Here is a 25,289-nt window from a genome sequence, read left to right as displayed (position 1 = left end):
TCTTAATATTGATTTGTATGATGTTTTTCATAATTGGATTGTGGGTATGGATTTTGGGGAAAAATACCACAGAGGTGGTACACCCTCCTCAGCTAGTCATGTAAGGGGATGTATGTCATTACTGATCACATAGCTAGGGTGGTGCCTGTCAGGTTTCTCGACTGCAAAGTTACTATATTTACCTTTCTATACTCTGTGTATTAGAATCCAGCCCAGATACAAAGGGAAGGGTATTACATCCTACCTCCTAGGACTAATCAAAGAATTTGTGGACATATGTTAAAACCACCCCAGTAACTAATACATTTGGGGAGGGGGGTGAGACATTCAGAGTGTGCAACTAACCTGTTTCTCCCTCAAGTTTCACCTACTAATTTTAGTATTCATCGGTGGTTCTTTCTGCAGCAGTTATTACTATGATGTACTAATGGTGATTTTAGAATTTCCTTATTCCTTCCACATTGATTAACTGCAGTTCTTCTGTAAGAAAGATTTGTCCCTTCACATCTCTTTCTTTCTTCATTCGTTCATTTATTCATTTATCTATAATAGTATGGATTCGTGGATATTTATTTTATTTATTTTTATCATACATTACTATCTATTTTATTGTTTACATGGTTCTAGCTTTGGTCAGAGGGAGCTTTTTCACGTTAGTCTGTATATCCCTTGACATATCCCTTTTGTGTGTGGGGGGAGGGGGAAAGAGAGAGAGGGCACTTTCTTACTTTCCAGCACCACAGTATGTCCTAGACCAACGACAAACTGCAGTGATAATGGAGTAACACAGTTCGGGTGTACAAAAATGGAGTCAGGTGGCCACTGAGGACCTGGTCGCAGACAGGTCAATGCACCACTGACAACTTGAACTTTCTTTGAACTATACTAGACCCAAGGACACTACCAGCCTATCCATATTCAGAGCAACACCTGCAGCTGCAACCTTATGGCCGCGGCATCTTCCCTTGTAATTATGTACCCCCATTTCAGACCCCAACCAATTCTCACGTAACAAGCATCCTCATTTCTTGCCAGCTCCAACTGTAGTTCATGCAATTAACTGAATCCTTACAGTTTATTGCCTTTGTAAGCATTCCCTGTTTAGTCACCAAGCAGAACACAATTCAAGTGCTTCTTGAATCTGTGTATCCTGGGCTGTTGTCCTAACAAACTACACATAAACATCTCTTATTTCAGTCAGGTATCCATTTCTGAGATTTTAGTTAATAAGGCTCATTTTACTTTATTTTATTTTGTTTTATTTTTTCCTGCCCTAGTCCCAGAAACAATTTCTTTAAGGATCTCTAGTTCCCTTTAATAGAGAATGATATTTAGGAACAGTAGGTTCCTGGGCAGTAGGTATAATTTTATCTAATTGTAATGAACATAATTTTAATTTGAAATAGCCATCTGTTAATGACTACCATATTAGACAATATAGTACTAGATCATTAATTCTTTCCAGTTTTTCTTAGCTAATAACTATTATCATTCCTGAATCTTATCATTACCAGTAATTGCAACCCTCCATATATTAATGTTATACATCATATTCTGACCATCATCTCTTTTTGCCCAGGTCACACTCTTTAGTACCATGACTCCAACTATCCTTTATCCCCTTGAATCTATTAATCCTAACACTTTTCACTGTGTCCATCTCATATTTCATGATCAGTTATCATAATTACCCTGTTGAGTCACTAGTTCCTTTCCCCATCACACTATGAACCTCTACTCAGCTCTCTGCCTTGTTAGCACTCCTTCTCTGAAGCTGGATGTAGAAAGGAAAAAGAGACTGTCACAATAACCAGGCTCATTTTGAACACACTGTCACAAACCACAGTACTTCCAGGAAAAAAAAAAAAAATCCATATATCGCTAGTCCGTTTACTCTATTGTTCTTTAAAATGACTGTTTACAACCTTCTTTTCTCTCCTCCAATAATTCCTCTCCCATGTTCACTCTCAGATAAGGACTTTGGTTCTAATTTCACTGAGAGATTTAAGCAATAAGAGAAGTTCTTCCAGACGCATGCTACCACAACACCTGCCTCCCAGCTTCCTCACCTGTTTACCCTGCCTCCTCACCTGAGACCATACATAGGACCAGACTCCTATAAAAACTGATCCCTCCATTTTTGATGATGATGTCCCATCATCTTCCACCTTTCTTAACGTCTCTCCTACCTGAATGAGAAAGAAGTTAGAAAAAGGGAACTACTTAGTAAGATGGAGACAGAGGTTCCTGATCCTTAAAGAAGAAAAGATTCCCCAAGACTAGAAAACAAAAAGTTGTTGAGGGTTATAACTCCAGTGTAGTTTACTAGCATAATTCCCCAGAGAACTCTGAAGAGGTTGTGTAACTTCAGAGAGAAATTTCTTCATAGTGGCCAAACCAAGTCTCCAAATTGCTCAAGCATATCCATATCCAAGATTGGCATGGACATTTGGAAGTTTTCCCCTTAGAGAAATAGAAAATAAGCATCTAAGAAACAACTATGAGAAACTGAAAATTAATGATTTTCCCCCATTTTGTGATCACCTTGTAAGACTTCTCAGTTCTTATATAACCCTAGGTAGAAGGAAATCAAAGTTTTAAATTCTCACCATTCTAACAGGTGAAATTTCACAGTAAGATTTAATTTGATTTAGAAAAAAATAAACAAAGGTGACATTTCTTGAACTCAGATGGGGTGAATGAAAATTTATACCTAGTACATATATGGGAAAACTTTAACGATTATTGAAAATTTTCAAGTACCACATAATGACATTGCAAATGGAATAAAAAACCCTAGACTTGGAGTTAACTGATTTAAAACAACAGCCGTTACCTGAGGGAGATCTACTCTGTAAACATGAGTTGAGCTCCCAAAAGTCACTGGTGGCTTGGTGAATATAACTAAAAATTAATGAGTCTGAGTTTGCAAAAATATATCAAAGTGCTTAAAAAAAATCCTTGAGAAAATACAAGATGACAACAGGGAAATTTTTCAGAAAGGAAAAGAGTGTGAATGTTTTCTTTTTTAGAGTTTTTTCACAGTATTAATTTCTGTGTAATTTCCTGTAACAAGGAGCTTAAAGTGATCTTTTGCCCTCTTGTTTCAGACTCTGAATCTAAATAATTTGAATTTCTCTTAGCCAAAACAGAGATGTGCACAATACTTAGTCTTGACTCAGTCTAGTGAAAAAAAAAAAAGTCCCTGTTTTCCTAATTCCAGACCTAACTCTTAAGTTTTAGACGGGTGGTAGGGAAAGTTGTTTTGCCTGTTTTAAAAAGTGATAAATTTCCCCCAAATTAGGATGTGTTTTAGGAATGAAATGGATGCCACAGGAGAAGAGTAAACTGAATATTACATAGGCTCTCACCAGGGCTAGGCAATGCTGATAACTGAGTGTCTAATCTTCCCAGACTTTGTGGCCATTCTTGCTCACAGAGCTAACAATACTTCATTGGCTCTAGCTGGACAGCTGAGTATGTTGGAATGGGCTCCTGGAATTAGTAAAATCTACATTAATTATATTTCAGTTTAAATATTTGATTCAATGATGTTGCCCTGGAGGACTTCAGATTCAGGAAGTGTGCACCTCTGGTACATTAAGACCAGTTGGTGGGCAGGGCAAGGGGAGTGGTGTGCGCTGCTACCAGCTCAGTCAGACTGCACTCCATCTTGCTCCCCAATTCTCCCAACTAGTAAAATAGTGGGTGGGAAAAGAAAGAAAGGAGGAGAGAGAAGATGAAAGAAAGAAGTGACTGCCTTCACGATGAGGGTGATCACACACACGACAATTTCCGTGAAATCAACCCAAGCTCTCCCACCTGAAGACTTAGAACAGTTTAAAGCCCTGAATATTTGTCAGGCTTTTGAGAGGCCAGGTGAGAGCACCTTTCTAAATGCCTCTTAAAACTTTGCACTCAAAATGTTGCCCATTGATCAGCAGTATTCGCATCACCGGGCAATTGCTAGAAATGCGGAATCTCTAAGAGTACTCAGATGTATTAAATCAGAATCTGAATCTTAACAAGATCACTAGTTATTTCATATACACATTAAACTTTGAGAAGCAATGCTTTAAAGTTTTCCTTCCAGAGAAGAGAATCTGCATGTCATCCTACATATTAAAGTCTTCTAATCCTCCATGGATTTGATTGCCTGATGCTCAAGTGACTTGGAGAAAGAGAATAAACCACCTAGGAACACTGCCCAAATGTAGAGAAGAAATGTCATTTGTCAGGGAGCATTAGTCTATGTCATGGGAATAAACAAACTCAGAAATCTTAATGGTTTAATATAATAGAAGTTTTGTTTAGAGATCTTTGTTTTTTCTCACACATGTTGCAACTTACTGTAAGCATCGTTATCTTCCTCCCCTTTATAGGGTTGCTATCTGGAGCAAGTGATCGCCAGCATCACGGTGGCAGGAAAAGAGCGAGATGAAGGTGGTTCACCAGCTCTTTATTCCTTTAGCTTAGCAATGAATGACAAATACCAGTCCTGCTTATGATCCACTGGGCAGAACTGGTTAAATAGTGAACTTCATGAATATTTAGTGACTGCTGCTCAATCTCTATGTGCTCTCATAATTATCGTTTAAAAATTTGGTTCACATTTTCATATTTATTCTCTAGCAGCTCGGATTTATTAAAGGCCACCTCTTTTGGATATTCCGCCTAATTTTTCCCCTCACTGACTACTGGATTCCTTTTAGAATATATGCTATTTTTATTTATCTGCTTACTGGGGCCAGTCCAGCTTCTGGGATATCTTAAGTGAGTGATCTCCAGTGCAAATATCTCTACCCTTGTGAACTGACAGGTGTAAGATATCAAGATGTCAGTCTCCAGTTGTCACTGAGTAGAAAGCTCTCAGTTCCACACAGACCCCCGACTCAGAGGAAAATTGAACCCAGCCCATCTTTCCATCTTCTTCTTAGTTCTTCATATACCATAAAGACTAGAAACACAAATACATTAATTTTAACCTCCCATCACCACCCCAGATAATTTGAGATTTCTCTGGACCAGGCTATCTGCAGAATCTTCTATGGACCAATGCTCACTCCCGGGATTTTTGGCTGCAATCCCCCAGGCTCTTCCCCCATGAGGAAACAAACCCCTGAGCCCGATCTTTCCATCAGCAGTAAGACAGACTGTTCTCACTAGCATCACCTGCCCCTTAAGCCTTGCTGCCAGCTGCTCAGGAGCATAAAAGTATCCAGGAACCAGAGGAACTAGGGGGCATCTAAACCATAATTTACCCAGAATTTCTACCCTTCCCATTTTACAGGGAAAAAAAAATCTCACCTTAAGATATTTTATATTCTTTGCACTAAATCAACTAGGGGATAAAATGGGAGTTTGAGTTTTTTAAATACTTATGTATATAAAATAGATGAATAACAAGTTCATACTGTATAGTGCAGGGAACTATATTCAGTATCTTGTAGTAATTTATGGTGAAAAAATATGAAAAATAATGTACGTTCATGTATGACTGAAGCAGTGTGCTGCACACCAGAAACTGACACAAGATTGTAAACTGACTATACTTCAATAAATATATATAAGCCAAAAAAAAAAAACATTAGGCAGGAAAATGCAAAGCAGGTTAGCTGGCTCCAGTTTCCAAGCTCCTTGTATCTTGACAGGTTCTATTTACTCACATCAGCTTCAGTATCAGGATAGGAGGATGGAAGAGGGTCTATGTTGGGCTCACAAAAGCAAGAGGGGCACATCTGTAGATACAGTTGCCAAAGGTCAGAGATGGAGATGGGGGAAGAGTGAAGGGAGATTCTCCTGTTACTGACTCCTATGGGTCAGGCCGCAACAATGGTCTTTCTGTCCGGTACAATTTGAGCCAATAGAATGAAAGTAAGTTCAGTTCAGAAGCAAGGAAAAGCTGTATTCTTAGGAATGGAGAGAGGCAAGCTTGAGCACTAGAGGACACACTGTCCCTAAAAGGCCAAAGGCGGGGCTGCTTCATAGGGTTCTTGTCATCGGGAGGGGGCGGGACTCTGGGCCCTTGGGCACAGCTGGGGCTGGCAGCTTTGCAGGGTGCTAGTTAGCAGGGAGGGGCGGAGTTCTCCAGGATCAGGTGCAGCTGCGCTGCCCACAGCACTCAGTCCGGCTCACAGTGCCGGGCTCAGCGTCTCAGCCACGGCCTGCTGCCACAGCATCCTGAAGTGTCAGGCAGAGCCCTTTTGCAGGAGAAGCTCTTCCTCTGCTGTGTCAGGGCAAGGCCTCTGCACCCTACAAGCAAGTGAAACTAGACTGAGCACAAAGGAACAGAAGAAAAAAAGGTCAGACTTTATTCTATTACACAGATTCTGTTTGTATTTCCCAGTTCTTAATGGGCTTTGCCGGTGACAAATCCCCCCTCTGTCTTTTGGCCATTCTCGAGGGACACTGAGGGGCGTAGGTCCATCTTCTGTTGGTACCTAAATACCTTCATTTTTAGGAAAAAGCTTGTCATGTGTCACCTCTTTTGAAGTGAAGCTTCAGGTTAGAGGTTGCATGGTCAAGGGGTCTGTTCCCCCAGGTTGTCCCTCCAGAGGTTGGGGCCCGGGGGCCCTATTCACTTGAGTGTGACATCCCCACGGAGTCACCCCTGCAAATTCAGAGCAGAGTGGGTGGTTAGGGTGACCAAGTGGGGTCTGTTCCACGTGGGAGTGAGTCGGTCTTGCGGGCTGGTTTTCTAGGTGTTAGGTGCACCCAGTCTCCTGGCTGGAAGGGTGCAGGGGCAAGTCAGTGCATTCAGGCAGCACCTGGCCACCTTATGCTGAGAGAGCTTTCATGGCTTCTCCTACGGGGAGAAGATACTGAGTTGTTCCATTTCAAGGGGGTTAAGTTGTCCCTCCCATCTCTCGGGCTTGGGGAATGGATCTACCACACATGAGTTCAAATGAGCTTAACGTTAACTTATCCCTTGGGGCTAACCACATGCAAACAGTGCAATGGAGGCAACTTAATCCAGTTTTCTTGAGTTTCCTGACATAGCTTGGCTAAGGCCCATTTCAAGTTCTCTTTGGATCTCTCTACTTTCCCCAACAAGCGGGGTCTCCAGGCTGAGTGCAAAGTCCACTTTACACCCAGGGCACTCGTTATTCCCTGCTTCACTTGAAGCACAAAAATGCTGAACTGTTTTCATTTTGTGGGGATCCTGGTGGCCCAAACCTGGGCCTCATTTCCTTTGGTCCTGCCTTAGCCGCTCCAGCTGCCTTTTCAGTGCTAGCAGGGAATGCTTCTATCCACCCAGAAAATGTGTCCCTTAGCACCAAGTAATATCTGAAATTGCCCAGTACTCTTAGCCTGACAGTGAAGTCAATCTGCCAGTCTTTTCCAGGTTCTGTCCCTCTGGTCTGAATTGTTCTTATCTGGGGGCCTCTGGGGAAGGTGGTCTGGTGTTGGGGTTGTTCATTGTGCGGGGGTGGGGGGCAGGTCTCAAGTATCCAACTGATTATACTTTTCCTGCCAGGGGTTAGCATGACCTCAGCTAACCAATTATATAGGGCTTTCCTCCCGTTGGGAGTTCCTCAGTGGGCCTCCCTGATGGCTTGACAAGCCGCAGTTTGGGGAAAGTATTGTCCATGTTCATTAACCAGCCACACATGGCCTATGTCTCTGTTGAAACCCCACTTTCAGGCCTTATCTAAGTCTTCCTTTGTGTAGTTTGGGAAATAATTGGGTGGATCTGGCCCTGGAGGTATGGGGGGTAGCTGCCAAGCTACCAGTTCGAGGGTCGCCCTACTGGCAGTTGCATCTGCCTTGTTGTTCCCCTTTCTTACCTCTGCATGCTCCTGTGTCCCCTGCAATGAATCACTGCCACCTTTTTTTGGAAGCTGTACTGCTGCTAAGAACTTCGATATGCTTAAGCCACGTTTTCCCTGCTTATTCTCCGCTGTAAGCATACCTCTTTCCTTCCAAATAGCCTGATGTGCATTTAGGATGGCATACGGGAATCTGTGTAAACATATAAGCTCTTCTGCGTCCCAGGCTCTAAGGCTCAGGTGAGGGCTCTCAGCTCCACCATTTGGGCTGAAGTCCTGAGGGTAAGCTTCATGCTTGTTACAATGGGGGTCTGGGAGGTCACGGTGTATCACACCAGCCTCCTCCCTCTCTCATAAAACTGCTCCCATTTGTGAACCACTCCTCATCTGCTGTTGTGAGAGGCTCACTTCCTAGGTTGGGGCAACTGGAATAGATTGTGTCTGTGGCTTCTATACAGTTATGCTCCAGGTTCCTCATTTCCGTGGGTAGCCGAGTGACAGGATTTAGTCTTTTATGGTAGCCACTGGGTCGGCTAAAGCCACAGCCTGAACTTGAGTCGACCTCAGGGATGGCCATTCTGTTCCCGGGGGACTTACTAAAGCCTGACTCTGGTGTGCAGTCATATGGTGACGGGTAGCCCAGACACTAACTGTTCAGCCTCCTTTAACTGCTGCTGCCTGAAGGCAAGGAGACCATCCCCTAGAAGTTTGATCTAATTGTTTAGAGGAATAAGCAACCACACCATCCAAGAAGGCTTCTCTCATGAATGTCAAGGTCAAAGGGTTTGGCTGAACCTGGGAGGGCCAGGGCAGCGGCCTGAAGTGATTGCTTTTTTCAGTTCTTGAAAGGCCCCTTCACATTCTGAATCCCATTCACAAGGATGATCATCTCTTCCTTCAGCTGTTCATATAGAGGTCTAGCTTTTAGACCACAGTTAGGGCAGCAAAACCTGGCCTTCCCCGGGAAACGCCTGAGCTGTCTTCTAGTTTTAGGAAGGTTGAGGCTGCAAGTGGCTTCTTCCCTTTCCTGGGATAGCTTTCTCTGACCTTCTGTGAGAATTAAGCCTAAGTTAGGTCACCCTAGTTTGTGATATTTGAGCCTTTTTCTTGGACACCTTATATCCTGTATCATCTACGTGGTTCAGAGTGGTTGCAGTATTTTGGTTAGTGCTGGTGATCAGAATGTCATCTCCATATGGAGGAGGATTCTCTCATCCAGATGAAGATCTTTTAGATCTTCTGCTAAAACCCAAAGATGATGGGGGATTTTTTTTTTTGAACACTTGGGGCAGGATTGTCCAGTAGTACTGTTTTTGTTGAGTGTCTGGGTCTTGCCACTTAGAAGCAAAATTTTCTTGTGACTCTGGGGCTAAATGGAATATAGAAGGCATCTTGCCACTCAAAAGCAAAATTTTCTTGTGACTCTGGGGCTAAATGGAATATAGAAGGCATCTTTTAAATCTAACACAGAACAACAGGTCCTGATGGACAGCAGAGTGGCCGCAGGGTGTAGGGATTAGGCACAACTCAATGTATATCCTCAGTGGATTCATTGACTGCCCTGAGGTCCTGTACCACCCACTATTCCCCATTGGTTTCTTTTTGGAGGGAACTGGGGTATTATAGGCTGATTTGCATAGTCCAATAAGGCCCTGTAAAACCGTAGTAATGCCCAGCAGAGAGGGCATTGTTTTCTGTTGGGCCATGTGTGTCCGAGTTCTAGGTGGATCATCAAGGGACTGGCTCCTGCAGCTTGTCCCACCTGTTCCTGGGCTGAGACCTTGGGATTTAGTCCAGGGAACTCAGCTTGCTCTATCCAGGGAGGTATGTCCTCAGCCATTAACATTATTATCTTTGTGCCCTTTGCCTAAAGGACATCAATCTCCAGTTTGTCTCTCTTTAGGTGGATAGCAGCCTCCAGTTTATGTAAAGTATCTCTTTCTAGCGGGGTATGGGGACAGAGAGGAAGAAATGGGTGAGCATGTGTTTATCCAGTTTACATTCTAATGGCTCTATGAATGCTCATTCTTGGACCTTCCCTGATACTCCTGTAATTTTACAATTCTTGTGACAGAGTTTGCCTGAAAGTGGCATCAGTGTCAACTAAAAGTTCAACAGGCTTTGCCCTTATGTCCAGCGCCAGCTGGGACTTCTTGTGGGTCAGTTGGAGTGCTGGTTTAGGAGTCCTTTGACCCCACCATTCTTCATCTATTCGGACCATCTGCCTTAGAAGGTAGTGGCCAGGATCTGCCATTTCAGTCTCCCTTCAGGGCAACAGCAGCGTTTTCTCTTCCAGTGCCCCTCCTGTTTACACATGGCATGCAGCTTGGGGTCTAGTTTCCTTGGCTTGCTACCGCTCAGTGGGGAAGTCTCCATGAGCAGTCAGTCCAGATTCCCCGGCAGACCAGTTGACACTGAAAGGCAATGGCCAGTAGCAGGCGGGCTTGCCTCGGGCCTTTTGATCCTCTGACTTTCTTCCTGTGTATCTTAGTCATTAAACACCCGGTAGGCAGCTTCCATCAGGTGAGAGGGAAGGGTATCTGATTCTACTTCCAGTTTCTGAAGTTTACACCTAATGTCGAGGGCACTTTAGGAAATGAAATATGACCTCAGGTTTGCATTCCCTTCTATTGGCTCAGTGTCAGTGGTGGTGTAGATTCAGAAGCATTCCCTGAGGGTCTCTAGGAATGCTGGAGTGTTTTTTTTGTTGTTGTTGTTGGCTCCAGAATGATTTCCCTTCTCATATTCCAATTGATAGGTTTCTTTCCTGCTGCCTGGTTTCCTGTGATATTTTTATAATGAGTCAGCCTCCGTCTTCCACCTCCTTCTCCATTGTCTTGGTGGTCCCAGTGGATTTGTTATCTGGGACTGCTTCAGTCCCCGGTCTAAAAATAGCATGACCTGCATTATTTCTGTTCTCTTTGTCTGGTTTGGGAAATCTGGAACTAACACCAAACTATTAATAGATTCCTCAAAAGATCCAAATAGGAGATACCCAAATTGCATGGACTGATGTAACTGGGAGTCTTCTTGAATTTGTAACATTCTGTGCTTGAGATCGTCTTTCCTCAGTCAGAATGTCCCACAGGAGGTTAGGTGGGACTGCCTCTGGGCCAGAGCAGCTTAGCCACGTTAGTTCCTGACCAGCCTGCTCTGCTGGGAGCGGCATAACTGCCTGAAGTGGGGGTCTTCTCTCTTCTCCTGTTATTCAAAAAGGAGGAGTTTTTGAACTTCCCACCTGGTGAGAGCTAAAAGCAGAAGAGGTTCCTGCTGGGTGCTCACTAGGGAGGAGATGTCAGGTGGTGGGTGTTCCTTATTCTTGCCAGCAGCTCACAAAGCTTCCTGGCAATGGGGTTCCTGGTCTTGCAAGTAGCTCACAGGACTCCCAGACCACCTCCGAGAAATTAATCCTGACCAGAAGAGGTCAGGCCACTGGTCCTACCTACCTTCTGGCCCTTTTGCATCGAGTGTCACCAGTGCCTTTTCCTGAATTTGGACTGAGTGTTCTCATTCCATTTTGTCAGGAGGTCCTTGTTACCTGGGCCTTTTCCTGGACTCACGTCTTGGCTCATGGGGCTGGTCACCTTCCTTTACCAAACCAAAGTGACTATGGAGAATGCAGTCTGCAAGGAGAGCAAGAGCCCTGGTGCTGCTGCTACTGCCTTGTACAGGGGTCAAGAGGACAGCATTGCTGATGAGACGGGGGATAAGACTGCATGGCTCCCCTCATCCACAGGTTCCTACCATACCGGGCATTCAGTACCCCAGGAAGGCCAGCCAGAGGCAGCGGGCAGACATGCATGAGTTTTAGTCTCTGATCCTCAACAATGCCGCAGTATGATCCCCTCAAGGGGGCACAGTTCAGATTACTTTGGGGGCTGTGTGCATACCTGGGTATTGGGTTGCTGGGCAGAGCTGCTCTGAATTTGGCCCAAAGTGGCTGCCCTTCTATCCCATCAGAGTGAACTCAAAGACCAGAGTCAGCCATCCTCACATGAACCTCCCAAACCCTTCACTGGCTTCCCACTGGAGCTGGGATGAGCCCAGAGCCTAATGGATAGGTGCAGGTAAAAGGCCATGGTCCATCCCTTCTGGTCACCAAAATTTTCCTCCTGCCTCGTGTCATTTAAGCCAGTTATAGGAGACCAAGTTTGGCTCAGAAGCAAAGAAAAGTTTTATTCTTTGATCAAAGAATGGAGAGGTGTGAGCTCACATTCTAGAGTATATGCTCTCCCCAACAGACCACTGGGGGAGCTGTGTTACAGGGCTCTTGTCAGCCAGGCACAGAGTGGAGTTCCGGCAGGGCAGGAGCAGCTGTGCAGCTCACAGTGCTTGAAGCGTAGCATCTGTGCCAGGCACAGCATCTCTGCACATGGCCTTTAGCGCCGAAGTGTCAGCCCCAGCCATTTCACATGAGGAACTCTGATCTGAAGTGCCAGGTGCAAGGCTTCTGCATTAGGAACCCTATGAGCAAGTGAAACTACACTAAACACAAAGGAAAACTTTTTAAAATGTTAGACTTTATTTTATTACCTAGATTTCATTTTTATTTCTTGGGAATTATTAATGGACTTTCCAGGACACGACCACACAGATAACCTGAGACACACTGTGGTTCTCCCTTTGACTTGACCTAAGGTGGAGGAGCTAGGGCCCATGCCTACTGCATTGCTAGAGGGGTTAATTGTCTCTGCAGAAGGGTAGACCATGAGCCCAGAAGCCTGGATCCAACATGAAATCTGGCTGGGTTTCTCGTACGTAAAAACTTCTATACAGACCATGGTCATCATAAAGTTTCATTCTGACCAGAACAGCAAGATTTTAGCTGTGTATCAAGAATGTAAGATATAAATTTTATATGGTCAATATTCCAATCAGTCTAGAAAGACTGTCCAGGCTAACCACCTTTACAGATAGACAAGCAAATCCAGTTGTATTCTGGGTCCAGGCACAGATTGGCAACAACACACTGATAATCTCGGACTGCTGAAGCCCCGAAGAGTTGACCATTATGGTTACAATGATGGCCTAGATACTCAGAATGTTCCAGAATCCCGGCCAGCTCAACAAATCTTAATGCACATACATAGTACAGTTTAGAGAACACCCCAGACCTGACCAGCTAAGATCAGTGACCCAAAACAGATTGATAAAATAATTATACCACTCTCTTGGACCTGCTGACCCCTATTCCCTTCCCCAATCCTTTCTCTAGCCCCCAGGAAACCGTCTACCTTCACTGCCTTGGCTGCCTTTGTGAGTGAGTAGAACCCAGAGAAGACTGGGGTTACTCAGAGATTCTAGTCTGGGGCCAAACTGACCCTAAATTTCAGTTTGGTGTGTTTTTTCCATAAATGCACATTTCCCAAACAAACACAAATGCATCTTGTGCAGGGGACTCTAAATCTTGAGAAGGATGTGTGATAAGGAAGTTTTAACTATTTTTGAGGTCTTATACACTATTTCGGATTGTACAGCCCTCTAAGCATGCCACAGAGGCACCTGTTGGACCAAATCTCCTTAGATAGTCTGTAATCTATTTTTATTTATATCAAATGCATGCCGTTTCCTCGAGAATGTCATCATTATATTCATTAATTGTTATACCTGAAAATTTTTAATATAGAAAATAAAAATGAGCTAGGATTTTAGTAATAACAATTAAACATGCTCAATTTGCATATATTATACTCAGTAAAGATCATTCAATCTACAACCTGAAGGATGAGAGAGGAAGAAAGAATAGGAAGAAATCTTAGAAGTAGCTTAAACGAAATAAACAAAAATGCCTTTTCAAGGAATAAATGCCTTTGCAGAAAGTAGTGAGGCCAACAGTTGAGCATTTTATTCATTACTTTATTTATTCACCAGTTTTTTTAACCTATATTAAATGAGTGCTTATGCATTTCTTTTTACTCTCTGCATACTAAATTAAGCCCTAGAAGGCAATGATGAATATCATAGTAAGATGACTTATTTTCAGACGAGATAGGAAATGGGGTGAGTCAGAAAAGATATCGCCGTTCTACAGCGCTCAGAGAATGCTAGGCTGAAGTGTATAATTGCTGTTTTGAGTTCCTAATTGATGTTCAATTGATAAGTTTCATTTAATTATCTAGATGAAACTGGAGAACTAAGGAGGCCATTGATAAGAAAGGATTTAAGGAGAATAAAACAAAAAAGTGAAAAGTGAGTCCATTTTACCAGTGTTTAATTGCAAAGATATTACAAAAATGAAAGAATAAAATCCTAAATATGGAAGAATGTAATGAACTCTTAATAGTGATTTCAGATAAAAATGCACTCCTAAAGTTCTCTCTCTCTAGAACTGTTATAAACAGGCAACTAAATAAATCATCTCCTGTTTAGCAAATAAGTATCCTTCAAAATACAGATTTTATTTTTAACTTGGCAAAGCAGTTTTGCAGCTGTCAATGAATAACTCAGGAAAGTCTCAACAACAAAAGAGCCATTACATGGATAAGAGAAGTTCCAGAAGAATAATGGAAGGCTTACTTAGGGGAAAAATAATAATTTTCACTATATTTAAATACATATTTAGATTTCTCAGCTGCACTTTTTGTCTGCATAAATGAAATGACTAGTTTGAAGTTTCCCATAAAGAGTTTATATAGAATCTGAATAATAAGTAAGTATATTATAAACACTTTGCTGCTATTCTCAATGAGCAAAGGAAGCCAAAAAAGCCAATTGAAAATTTTCCTGATCTTCTAATTTTATGGGAAGTGACATTTTCCAAGACTATGTTCCCATCTGATCATTATAATTTGTTAAATTGCAAAATCTTTGGAAAGGGGTAATTTTTTTTCTTACTCTATGAAAGACTCCACAGCAGAGTTATTAATATTATAAACTCTGCTGCCAGGTTTCCTGGGTTCAAATTCTAGAGCTCACACTTACTAGCTTAATGACCTAGTTCTCTGTGCCTCAGTTTCTCATCTATATAAATCGGGGATGCTAATTATAGTACTCATGTCTTATGGTTTTTGAAAGGAGTAAATTAACACTTAGCATAGTGCCTGGCAGTGCTAGACCTTACTACAAATGACTGATTTGTACATGGCCCCATTCTGGAGAGCGTACTGATGATCATTAACTTAACAGTAATAACTGAAGAAATAGACATTCAAATGGAAAGGAGACAAAGGGGAGGGGAGTAGATGATGGAAAGGGAGAAAGTGTAGAAAAGAGAAGGGAAAAGAAGATAGGCTTTATGCTTAAGTGAGTAGAATAAGGAAAAGAGAAAAAGATACTGTCCTTCTGAGGAAAGAAAAAAGTGATGGCAGCATCATTTACATGTAACATGCATTCCAATCTCCAGTCTTTTTTATTTAAAATTTATTTATATAGGCAGAACTTCAGGTACAAAGTTCTAATTAAGCCAACATTCAGTACAGTTATTGGACTCAATGCATAACACAATTAAATGCATAGCTGATCACTAATTCTGTAGTATTAAGATAAATCATTCCTTTCTCCAGCAGTCACATGGACTGTTTAGTGGTGATTACTAGACGTAAGATTTGCCAACAATCAATATAAAGGAAAGCTATTGTTTCTGAGCTGTGTTACACATTTTGAAAAATTACTCACTTATTTTCTTCTTTCATCCTACTCAAGTAGAAATCAATCCATAGCACAAAAGTCCACAGAGAGAAAAGCCAGATCCGGTCATCAGTGACAGCTGGGGCACCCAAAGAACAATCATAGAGATACGACTGAAAGGTGGAAACAGAAATTAGAAAGAATTGGGTTATTTCAGGGTTTTTTTTTTAACATTTTTTATTGATTTATAATCATTTTACAATGCTATGTCAAATTCCAGTGTAGAGCACAATTTTTCAGTCATACATAAGCATATATATATTCATTGTCACATTTTTTTCTCTGTGAGCTACCACAAGATCTTGTGTATATTTCCCTGTGCTATACAGTATAATCTTGTTTATCTATTCCACAATTTTGAAATTCCGTCTATCCCTTCCCACCCTCCGCCCCCTTGGCAACCACAAGTTTGTATTCTATGTCTATGAGTCTATTTCTGTTTTGTATTTATGCTTTGTTTGTTTTTTGGTTTTTTGGTTTTTTAGATTCCACTTATGAGCGATCTCATATGGTATTTTTCTTTCTCTTTCTGGCTTCCTTCATTTAGAATGACATTCTCCAGGAGCATTCATGTTGCTGCAAATGGTGTTATGTTGTCGGTTTTTATGGCTGAGTAGTATTCCATTGTATAAATATACCATATCTTCTTTATCCAGTCATCTGTTGATGGACATTTAGGCTGTTTCCATGTCTTGGGTATTATAAATAGTGCTGCTATGAACATTGGGGTGCAGGTGTCATTTTGAAGTAGGGTTCCTTTTGGATTTATTAATACTGAGATTTATCAATGATGGCAAAGAATGATTAGAAGCTTCAGCTCATGACTGTTAGATCTTTTTTCAAGCATCAATCAAAAATTCAAGGTAATTCCAAATTAAGTCCTTAGTGCCTTTTCAATGTGCTAAGTGGAGTATTGTCTACTTATTGCTTGAATTTCTAGTTTCTAGTTCCCACAGGAAGGAAAAGCATTGGACAGTTTATCCCTCTGAACATTATTAGCACAAGCGTTATTTTCAGATTAACTTAATCTCCTGGTTCATTGTAAAAATGAAAAACACCTAAATGCAAAATACAAATATATGCAAAATTTCAAATACTGCAAAAAGAATAAAATTTTATAACAATGGTGTAAATGATCTTGGAGCAACTGCTGGAATCACAAAGCCCCTGACTTATGATGATCAAGCTAATTTAAGCCAATAAACACTTGAAGAAGATAAAAATCAACAAAGTCCTTAAAATGATAATGTTTTGAGTTTTAAAGCATAAAAAGTGTCCCTTGGAAAAAATTATGACACTCTAGTATATTTTGTAAAATTGATACTTTTTATGATGTTGCTGCAAGTCAGTTAAATTTAAGATATCACATAATACTATCACACAACCATTTTGTCAAAATATTTTAAAAAATGCTTTAGCAAGTCTACGTTTTAAGAATTATTAATTTTAATTGTAGCCCAGATTTTACTAAATATAGAATAAAATTACTTGTTTTATTAGGTTTAATTTTTCAGAAAGCCTCAATAACACCCTGCTTCCTCCAGGATTATTTTAGGAGATTCACTTTTGTCTATTATTTTATGCTAAGTTTTCTTGTATAACAAGGACCGAGTGTGTGTATGTGTGTGCGCACGTGCATATATGTGTGTGTCTAAGAATTATGGTTATAGTGCTGACTTAACCTTCCTGATAACTTGTTACATTTCATTCTGAATGTAAGAAGATTTTTCTGCAAGACACTAGAGGGGTTTAGAAATTTAGCCAACCAGATATTATCTAGTATTCACCTTTCCAGAGAATACGATAATGATTTAAAATAGGAGAACACAAAGAAAGCCCACACATCTCGTATCAGAACAAAGAGCTCTTCTGTATTAAAGAAATGTGTGTTTCTAAAACATAATTTTCTACCCTAATTCTCCAAGCGTGTGAAGAACACCAGAACCAAATAAAAGTAGTATCATTACCTTTACTACCTCATACGCCAATGATAAGGTGAATTTTGGAGTTAGTGGAGATTATGTGGCAATTCTTGAGATTTAGAATATTAACCAGTAGACTGTTTAAATAATAACTCTCCAAGCATGCTCATAGAAATCATTGCATATACATGGATATTTAAATCCACGTTATCCATGCTCAAGTGTTAGTCTGAGACTGCTGAGGCTTTCTGGTTAATTGACTATGGCTAAAAGCAAAAGGTGTTAATAATGGTCATTTCTATACCTTTTCCACTTATGCTCTAGAATTTTGTTTGCAACTTGAAGCTTTTTTTTTTTTGAACTCTGATATAATAATAAACTAGCATATTTTTATTAAAAGATCTGTTATTTTTCAGATTATTCAGCACATCAACATCTTATTTTTTCTGAGTAGAATCTCCGACTTGCTGTGTATATTTGGACAGGCCGTACAGCAGCCTGCTACAGTTGTAAGCCCATCTTCCCATCTAATATTACTTGTCTAACAAGGATAAAATAGCTCAACGGTGCTAAAAACATACAACAGGTTAAGGTCACACAACCAGCTCTGACACTTCTTTACAGGACTCTCTGTTGTCTTTAGGCTTGGCTTAAATACCTTAATAACTTATCAGAACTCTCAGAGTGACTGAGAGTTGATGAACATGTAATATGGCTTGACAAGACTGCTCAGCACTTTGCAGCCTACACAGCGACAGAAGAGAAACCAACAGACGATCAGCCTGGATGAGTTGTAAAGCAGGATGACTAACAGAAAATAAATTGTATCTAGTCTTTCTGTCCAGTGTAAGAATTAGTTTCAGCATAGACCCAATAACAATTTGATACACTCTTTTTTCCCAAAGTAGAAGTAGGGACTAAAGAAAAACAGAACACAAAGACTGGGACAGATAGACATAAAAATGAAAAGACAATTCTATCAGGTGCACTCGTGGCCTACCCAACTGTAGGTAAAATGTGGATGAACAATTAAATTGTATTCTTATATCAGCTATGATCTTTGGCAGAGAACTGAAACTAGTGCTTGCTGAAGGTATTTAGAGGATGGATATGGGGTAGAACATAGAATTAAAGGAAATATTTTTTAAAAATAGTTTAAATAGTTCAGGAACAGCAGCTACAAGGATCTGGAGTCCAGAATCAGTGAAAGCCTCTGGGCACCACCAGCAGGACCAGTCAGCTCCAACCAAATCTTTTCTATGTGATTCTCATCTTAGGAATTATACTCTAGGAACAGAGGCTCTAGCAGGCTTAACTTGGGTTATGGGCCAATTGTCTGCAAAACAGAAGGTCCTTTTATAAACAGTCTCATTGCATCATATTCAATGGAATAAATCCCCCAAGCAAAATGACTGTACTCTTATCAGTAGTGGGAGGGATATATGTTGAAAATGCAAACCAGCAAATGTCCAAGATAGAATTCTATGCAAATTGAGACAAGTGGAAAAATAAATAAATAAATCCTGGATAATTTAAGAAATGTAGTCTGAACTGGAATCAAAAAACTGTCTTGGACAAAAAAAAAAAAAAGAGAGGGTGGCAAAAATAATTTAATTCCTTAGTGAGAATATGGTCCTGAAACTAATAGAATACCAAGTATTTATCCAGCCAACATGGGTTTAATCATAATCAGCGGAGAATTGCAATTTGGAATCTGCAACCATGTGTAGATCTCAAAAGGCAAGGGAAGGAGAAAGCTTTCATAAAGAGTGAAAGGAAATTAGGTGGGCTGTAGTGAAAAGAGAGTCTGTGGCTTTTCATTGGCTGAGTCTTTGCCAGGAGAGAACTCTTCTAGTTGGGCTCTGCTATCATTGCAGGGTGTGAGAACTCAAACTTCTAGTCTCCCAAATTTAGTTTATGGAGGTTTCTGTTGATTAATTTTTAATTTTTCACTTTTTATCAGAATCTTTCTCTGAAAGCATCGTTAATTGAGAGTCAGGTTTTTCTAGTTTCAGTGGCTTTGTGTCTCTCAATGTCGAGAAAGGATCTTTCCTGGGTGTAATGTCTCACATTGAAGAAAAAGTGCATAGGTTGGAAACCTATGAAGATCACATTCAAGGGTGAGGAGAGAGATCTTTCAGGTATTTTTTAATCTAAAGTCAATATATTATCAAGATCATAGACATTGAAGATTATCTGAAGGGTCTACTGTCATCCAAGTTTTGGCAACAAAATTCCAACCAGCCTGGTCCAGATATCTTAGCAAATCTGTTTCATCAGATGTCATCCTCAGTTTGGGAAATCTTTTTTTTTAATTGAAGTATAGTCAGTTTACAGTGTTATGTCAATTTCCAGTGTACAGCATATTTCAGTTATACATGTACATATATATTCTTTTTAATATTTTTTCATTGTAGGTTACTAAAAGATATTCAATACTTTTCCCTGCACTATATAGTAGGACATTGTTGTTTAACTATTTTATATATAGTAGTTAGTATCTGCAAATCTTAAGCTCCCAATTTATCCGTCCCAACCCCTTTTCCCCTAGAAACCATAAGTTGGTTTTCTATGTCTATGAGTCTCTTTCTCTTTTGTAAATAAGTTCATCTGTGTTCTTTTTTTAGATTCCACATATAAGTAATGTCATATTTCTGACATACTACACTTAGTATGACAATCTCCAGGTCCATCCATGTTACTGCAAATGACATTATTTTATTCTTTTTTATGGCTGAGTAGTATTCTACTGTATAAATATACCACAACTTCTTTATCTAATCATCTGTCAATGGATATTTAGGTTATTTCCATGTCTTGGCTATTGTAAATAGTACTGCAATGAACATTGGGTACATGTATCTTTTTGAATTAGAATTCTCTCCAGATATATGCCCAGGAGTGGGATTGCTGGATCATATGGTAAGTCTATTTTTAGTTTGTTGAGGAATCTCCATAATGGCTGCACCAAAGTACATTACCACCAACCATGAAGGAGGGTTCCCATTTCTCTACACCCTCTCCAGCATTTATTGTTTGTGGACTTTTTAATAATGGCCATTCTAGTGTGAGGCGATACCTCATTGTAGTTTTGATTTGCATTTCTCTGATAATTAGCAATATTGAACATCTTTTCATGTACCTATTGGCCATCTGTATGTCTTCATTAAAGAAATGCTTGTTTAGGTCTTTTGTCCATTTTTTGATTAGGATTTGTTGTTATTGTTGTTATTGTTATTGAGTTGTATGAGTTGTTTGTATATTCTGGAAATTAAGCCCTTATCAGTCACATCATTTGCAAATATTTTCTCCCATTCCACATCTTGTTTTTTGTTTTGTTTATAATTTTCTTTGCTGTGTAAAATCTTATACATTTAATTAGGTCTTGTTTGGTTATTTCTGCTTTTACTTCTGTTGCATTGGTAGACTGCCCTAGGAGAACATTGCTAAGATTTGTGTCAGAGAATGTTTTGCCTATGTTTTCTTCAATGAGTTTTATAGTGTCTTGTCTTATGTTTAAGACTTTAAAGCATTTTGAGTTTATTTTTGTGTATGGTGTGAGGGAGTGTTCTTCATTGACTTACATGTCACTGTCCAGTTTTGCAACACCGCTTGCTAAAAAGACTGTCTTTTCTCCATTGTATATTTTTGCCCCCTTTGTCAAAGATTAATTGTAGGTGTTTGGGTTTATTTCTGCACTCTCTATTCTGTTGCATTAATCCATATGTCTGTTTTTGTGCCAATACCATGCTGTTTTGATTACTGTAGCTCTGTAGTATTATCTGAAGTCTGAGAGGGTTATTCCCCCAGATTCATTCTTCTTTTTTTTTTTTTTTCCAGTATCATTTTGGCAGTTCTGGGTCTTTTGTAATTCCATATAAATTTTAGGATTATTTGTTCTAATTCTGTGAAAAATGTCCTGGCTAATTTGATAGGGATCACATTAAATCTGTAGATTACTTTGGGTAGTATGGTCATTTTAACAATGTTAATTTTTCCAGTCCAAGATCATGAGATATCTTTCCATTTCTTTAAATAATATTAATTTTTTAATCAATGTTTTGTTGTTCTCCATGTATAAGTCTTTTACCTCTTTCATCAGGTTTATTCCTAAATATTTTACTTTTTTAATGTGATTTTAAAAGACATTTTTAAAACTTTCTATTTTGATATTTTGTTGTTAGTATAAAGAAATGCAACACATTTCTGTCTGTTAATCATGTATCCTGCTACCTTGCTGAATTTGTATAGCAGTTCTAGCCGTTTTGTGGGGAGTTTTAGGGTATGTCATCTGCATATAGTGAGAATTTTCTCTCTTCACTTCCAATTTGGATCCCTTTTATTTCTTTTTCTTGCCTGATTGCTATGGCTTGGACTTCCAATATTATGTTGAATAGAAATGGTGGAAGTAGTCATCCTTGTCTTGTTCCAGATTTAAGTGGGAAGGCTTTCAACTTTTCACCACTGAGTATTATTGCTGGTTGTAGGTCTGTCATGTAGAGCTTTTATTATGTCAAGATATGTTCCCACTATACCCACTTTGACAAGAGTTTTTATGATAAATGGGTGTTGAATTTGATCAAATGATTTTTCTACATCTGTTGAGATAATCATGTGATTTTTTTCCTTTCTTTTGTTAGTGTGGTGTAACACATTGATTTACATATGTTGAACCATCCTTGTGTCCCTGGGATGAATCTAACTTGATCGTAGTGTATGATGTTTTTTATGCGTTGTTGGCTTCTGTTTGCTAATATTTGGTTCAGGATTTTTATATCTATGATCATCAACAATATTGGCCTGTAATTTTCTTTTTTGGCAGTATCTTTGGTTTTGGTATCAGGGTGATGGTGAATTCATAGAATGAGTTTGGAAGTGTTTCCTCCTCTTAAATCTTTGGAAGAGTTTGAGAAGGAACAATATAAGTACTTCTTTGTATATTTGGTAGAATTCCCCAGTGAAGCCACCTGGTCCTGAACTTTTGTTTGCAGGAGGTTTTTTTTTTTTTTTTTTATTGCTGATTCTGTTTCACTTCTAGAGATTGGTCAGTTCAAATGATCTATTTCCTCTTGATTTAGTTTGGGTAGATTTTATGTTTCTAGAAACTTGTCCATTTCTTCTAGGTTGTCCCATTTTTACATATAGTTTTTTATAATATTCTTTTTTGTTTGTTTGTTTGTTTTTGTATTTCTGTGGTGTTGGTTGTAATTTCTCCATTTTCCTTTCTTATTTTGTTTATTTGTGTCCTCTCTCTTTTTTTCCTGGTGAGCCTGGCCAGAGGTTTGTAGATTTTGTTTACTCTTTCAAAAAACCAGGTCTTGGTTGGATTGATTTTTCCCCATTTTTTAAAAATCTCTATTTTATTTATTTCCTCCCTGATCTTTATTATTTCTTTCATTTTGCTGACTTTTGGTTTTGTTTGTTCTTCTTTTTCTAATTCTTTTAGGTGGTGGGTTAGGTTGTTTATTTGACATTGTCCTTGTTTTTTTGAGGAATGTCTATTATCACCATGAACTTGGGATTGCTTTTGCTATATCCCATGGATTTTGTGTGGTTGTGTTTTCATTATCATTTGTCTTAAGGTATTCTTAAATTTCTTCTTTGATTTCAACACTGACACTTTTTTTTTTTAGTAGCATGTTGTTTAGTCTCTATGCAGTTGCTTCTTTTTCACTTTTTCTTCCTGTGGTTGATTTCTAGTTTCATGTCATTATGGTCAGAAAAAAAATGCTTGAAATAATTTCTATCCTCTTATAATTTTGAGGTTGGTTTTTTGTCTGAGTATATGGTCTATCCTAGAGAATGTTTCATATGCACTTGAAAAGAATGTATATTCTGTTTTCTGGGGATGTAATGTCCTGAAAATATTGATTAACTGTTTTACTGTGTCATTTAGTAGCTCCACTGCCTTATTGATTTTCTGTCTGCAAGATCTGTCCAATGATGTTAGTTGGGTATTAAAGTCTCCTACTATTATTGTGTTCCCATCAGTTTTTCCCTTAATGTCTGCTAGTATTTGTTTTATCTATTTAGTTGTTCCTATATTGGGTTTATATATGTTAATGTGTGTAATATCTCTTGTATTGCTCATTTTATCATTATATAATGTCCTTCTTTATCTTTCTTTATGGCCTCTATTTTAAAGTCTATTTTGCCTGATACAAGTATTGCTACCCCTGTTTTCTTGTCATTTCCATTTGCATTAAATATCTTTTTTCCATTCTGTCACTTTGTCTATGTGTGTCCTTCACCCTAAAGTGGGTCTCTTGTAGGCATCATATTGTAGGCTCTTGTTTTATTATCTAATTTGCCACTCTATATCTTTTGATTGGAACTTTTAGTCTATTGACATTTATAGTAATTATTGATAGGATATGTATTTATTGCCATTTTAAACTTTGCTTTCTAGTTGATTTAGTATTTCTTTCTTGTTCTTTTCTTTTTCTTTTTGTTTTTCCTTTTGTGGTTTGATTATTTTATTTTGTATTAGCTTGATTTCTTTTCTTTTAGGTTTTTGTGACTCAGTTGCTTTTGATTTGTCATTAACCCTGTTTTACAATTATGTTAATCCACTACTATATCTATTTGCTTTAGACTGGTGATCATATATGCTTAAACATATCCTAAAAATAATGAAAAAAAGAAAAACCCTACATTTTCTTACTCAGCCTCTCCCATATTTTATGGTTTTGATGTCCTCTTTTACACTTTCATTTTTGTTCTTTTGATGTTCATTATAGTTATCACATTTCCAATTGTAGTTTTCTCTTTTCTATTCTATATATTCCTGCTTCTTTTCTATTTAGAGAAGACCTTAGAAGACCTTTCAATATTTCTTTTAAAATGCGTTTAGTATTATTGTATGCTTTTAGTTTTTGCTTGACTAGAAATTCTTTCTCTCTCCTTCTGTTCTAAAGGATAGTCTTGCTGGGTAGGGTGTCTTAGGTTGCAGGTTTTCTTTCAGGGTTTTGAATATATCTTATCACACCCTTCTGGCCGGCAATGTCTTTTAGAGAGCTCAGCTGATAACCTTATGGGGTTTCCCTTATAACTAACTCTTTGTTCCTTTCCTGCTGCCTTTAGAATCTTTTCTTTATCTTTAACTTTGGCCATCTTATTTACAATATGTCTTGGTGTAGGTCTGTTTGGGTTCATCTTATTTGGGACCCTCTGTGCTTCCTGTACTTGGATATCTGTTTCCTTTAGGTTTGGGAAGTTTTCAGTCATGATTTCTTTAAATATATATCAAATATTTTTAGATCCCCCTTTCTCTTTCTTCTCCATCTGGATCCCTATTATGTGTAGATTAACATGCATTGTGTTATCCCATAGACCCCTTATATTACTTTCATTGGTTTTCATTTGCTTTTCTTCTGCTGTTCTGCTTAGGTGATTTCTATTATCCTATCTTCTAAATCACTTATGTGTTCTTCTGTATTATTTAGTCTGATATTGATTGTCTTTAGCTTGGCTTTTATCTTGGCAATTGAGTTTTCTGAATGTAATTCACTTATATTTTTATTTCCTTTTTACAGTATTCTGCAGTTCTATCAGTAGCCTGTCTTATTTCCTTCAGTCCTTTCATCATTTCCTTTTTGAACTCAGGATCTGGTAGACTTTCAAGGGCTATTTCATTATTCAATCTTTCAGAGGATTTCTCTGTAAATGCTGCCAAAATCAGTTGGAGATTTTGTCCATAAGGGAGGGATTCAATGGGAATAAGTGAACAGTGTTTCCAGAATCTGCTCTAGTAATATCAGAGGTGAAACATATAAAAGATTTCAGTCATTTAATTCACCTGGTTGGTTAGTTTGATAACTACTGTCAAATTCTAGAATTATTTCTCCCTTTTTGGAGAAAGAAATTCTGACATGAATCTTCCCTAAGAAGTCTCAGCATAATAAATAGATAGGGATACAAGTATTAAGGGGAGAAATATAGGTAAGTCTCACACAGCCTAAACAAAAGGGAA

At 39.0% G+C, this 25,289-nt stretch overlaps 1 long non-coding RNA gene across 3 annotated transcripts in view; it reads left to right on the top strand.

Annotated features, from left to right (window-relative positions):
- The first annotated feature begins 6,044 nt into the window (after positions 1-6,044).
- Positions 6,045-25,289, top strand: part of LOC123619261 (uncharacterized) — a 95,627-nt gene continuing 76,382 nt past the window's right edge. For 2 of the 3 annotated variants that reach the window (XR_006727813.2, XR_006727812.2), the window contains exons 1-2: positions 6,045-6,302; positions 19,333-19,458. This is a non-coding gene — a long non-coding RNA (uncharacterized LOC123619261). The remainder of the gene's footprint in view (positions 6,303-19,332; positions 19,459-25,289) is intronic. The other variant, XR_012511163.1, reaches the window with a different exon arrangement.

This window comes from Camelus bactrianus, chromosome 13 (assembly GCF_048773025.1).
Source record: "Camelus bactrianus isolate YW-2024 breed Bactrian camel chromosome 13, ASM4877302v1, whole genome shotgun sequence".
Taxonomy (NCBI): Eukaryota; Metazoa; Chordata; class Mammalia; order Artiodactyla; family Camelidae; genus Camelus; species Camelus bactrianus.
The sequence above is the reverse complement of the archived record's forward strand: the minus strand, read 5'-3'. Positions and strand labels throughout refer to the sequence as shown.